Raw genomic sequence first — 3068 nt, forward strand, 5'->3', positions numbered from 1 at the left:
AGCGGACAAGGGGAATCCGGACTGTTTTATTTAAAACAAAGCATTGTGATGGCCCGAAGACGGTGTTGACACAATGTGATTTCTGCCCAGTGCTCTGAATGTCATAGTGAAGAGATTCAACCAAGCGCGGGTAAACGGCGGGAGTAACTATGACTCTCTTAAGGTAGCCAAATGCCTCGTCATCTAACTAGTGACGCGCATGAATGGATTAATGAGATTCCCACTGTCCCTATCTACTGTCTAGCGAACCCACAGCCAAGGGAACGGGCTTGGAATAATCAGCGGGGAAAGAAGACCCTGTTGAGCTTGACTCTAGTCTGACGTTGTGAAATGACTTGGGAGGTGTAGAATAAGTGGGAGGCTCTGCCGTCTGTGAAATACCACTACTCTCAATGTTGTTTTACTTATACCATGATGTAGCATCTGTGTGGCCTCGCGGTCGCTCAGTTCTAGTTGTAAACTTGGGCTTTTGCCTGGGTGAGCTACGTGGAAGACATCGTCAGGTGGGGAGTTTGGCTGGGGCGGCACATCTGTTAAATGATAACACAGGTGTCCTAAGGTGAGCTCAATGAGAACAGAAATCTCATGTAGAACAAAAGGGTAAAAGCTCACTTGATTTTGATTTTCAGTATGAATACAAACCGTGAAAGCGTGGCCTATCGATCCTTTAGTTCTTTTGAATTTTAAGCTAGAGGTGTCAGAAAAGTTACCACAGGGATAACTGGCTTGTGGCAGCCAAGCGTCCATAGCGACGTTGCTTTTTGATTCTTCGATGTCGGCTCTTCCTATCATTGCGAAGTAGAACTCGCCAATTGTTGGATTGTTCACCCACTAATAGGGAACGTGAGCTGGGTTTAGACCGTCGTGAGACAGGTTAGTTTTACCCTACTGATGAGTTCGTTGTCTAAACAGTAATCCAACCCAGTACGAGAGGAACCGTTGGTTCAGATAATTGGTAACTGCGGTTAGCTGAAAAGCTAGTGCCGCCAAGCTACCATCTGTAGGATTATGGCTGAACGCCTCTAAGTCAGAATCCATGCTGGAATAGACGATAATCACCTTTCCCGATGTGCCGCGAATAGCGATAGGTGTCTTCTGGACACCCAACATCATACAATTGCAACGCACTCCGCTGCCTGTCAAGTACTGGCGGTGGAGAGTAGGCTGATTTGTAATTTCAAATATTGGGAAAGATAAATCCTTTGTAGACGACTTAACTACAGAACGGGGTGTTGTAAGCATGAGAGTAGTCTTGTACTACGATCTGCTGAGATTTAGCCCTTGTTCTATTGATTTGTTCAGAAATGAACATTTCTCCCCCCAATTGCAAACGCGCAATGTTAAAACTATAAAGTTAAGCAGTCGAAATAAGGCTGCGTTAAAGTGATTTACTTTCGCTATGGGGCGGCGAAAGTAACCGGTCAAAGTGCTGGTAGAGAGTTAATACTGTTAAGCTTAAGATCGTCAAAGTCTTTGTTTTGGCTTAGTGAGGTTTGTTCGCAAAAATCGCTAAGTGCCGCTGCTATTGTTTTCCGAGCCAAATTCGGCGACCTTAGTATCGGGTTTATAACAGGCAGAAAGCGAGAAACACTTTGCGTGAAAATCGCTAAGTGCCAGCGCTAATGATTTCTGAGCCAAAATCGGAGATTTTAGTATGGGGGTTTAACAGGGCAAGCTAGACGGCAGGGCGTAAAATTAGACTTGGTTTAAGTATGTTAAAAGAGAGCGAATAGCGTGAATTAGACTTGGTTTAGCTATGTTAAAGAGAGCGGAATAGCATGAATTAGACTTGGTTTAACTATGTTAAAGAGAGCGGAATAGCATAAAATAGACTTGGTTTAAGTATGTTAAAAGAGAGCGAAATAGCGTAAATTAGACTTGGTTTAACTATGTTAAAGAGAGCGGAAATAGCATGAAATAGACTTGGTTTAACTATGTTAAAGAGAGCGGAATAGCATGAAATAGACTTGGTTTAAGTATGTTAAAAGAGAGCGAAATAGCGTGAATTAGACTTGGTTTAAGTATGTTAAAGAGAGCGGAATAGCATGAAATAGACTTGGTTTAACTTTGGTTAAAAGATAGCCGAAATAGCGTGATTTAGACTTGGTTTAAGTATGTTAAAGAGGAGCGGAATAGCATGAAATAGACTTGGTTTACTATGTTAAAAGATAGCGAAATAGCGTGAATTTAGACTTGGTTTAAGTATGTTAAAGAGAGCGGAATAGCATGAAATAGACTTGGTTTAAGTATGTTAAAAGAGAGCGAAATAGCGTGAATTAGACTTGGTTTAAGTATGTTAAAGAGAGCGGAAAAGCATGAAATAGACTTGGTTTAAGTATGTTAAAAGAGAGCGAAATAGCGTGAATTAGACTTGGTTTAAGTATGTTAAAGAGAGCAGAATAGCGCGAATTAGACTTGGTTTAAGTATGTTAGAGAGAGCAGAGTAGCGTGAATTAGACTTGGTTTAAGTATGTTAAAGAGAGCGGAATAGCGTGAATTAGACTAGGATAAAGTATGCAAAATGAAGCTGAGGACTTTGTGAAAAAATGCGAAGTTGTTTGCTGTTCTAATTGTATGGGTTTGGAGATGTTTTTGGCTTGGATTAATAACAGGCAGGAAGCGCGAGGAAACGCAGCGAATATGGACGCGTACGCGGAAGGTGACGGCGGAGGAAGCGCGGATATGGAGGTGAAAATGGTGAAGGTGATGGCGCGAGGAAGGTGACGGCGCATGGGTGTGAATATGGAGGTGATGAAAGGTGACGGGAGGAAACGCATGATGTATATGACAAGTTGGTGTCGTACTTAAGCGGAGCGCGCGCTGTGCATGTATGAAGGTGTCGAAGGTGTTCATATTGCCTAAGACGAGTACGTGCACATGTCATGTCGCATAGGAAGCGTAGGTATGGTTGTGCAAGTCGTAAATGGCCACTTTGGTGGTTTAACATTGTTTCCAGGCCGCGTATGCGCAAATATGGGGTGCGTCGTCATTGACTTAGGCAGGTCGATGGTGTACGACGCACCATGTCTGGCCAGGACTGCAAATGGTCCGTTGAATTAGTGCTGTGG

General features: G+C 43.1%; 1 non-coding gene across 1 annotated transcript; it reads left to right on the forward strand.

Moving 5' to 3' along the window:
- On the forward strand, nt 1–1173 carry PITG_33321 (the record flags this gene model as incomplete). Its single annotated transcript, XR_009934715.1, has 1 exon — nt 1–1173. It is a non-coding gene; the product is annotated as a 28S ribosomal RNA (ribosomal RNA).
- Between the last annotated feature and the right edge of the window lie 1895 nt (nt 1174–3068).

This window comes from Phytophthora infestans, genomic scaffold (genome assembly GCF_000142945.1).
Source record: "Phytophthora infestans T30-4 supercont1.52 genomic scaffold, whole genome shotgun sequence".
Classification (NCBI taxonomy): domain Eukaryota; phylum Oomycota; class Peronosporomycetes; order Peronosporales; family Peronosporaceae; genus Phytophthora; species Phytophthora infestans.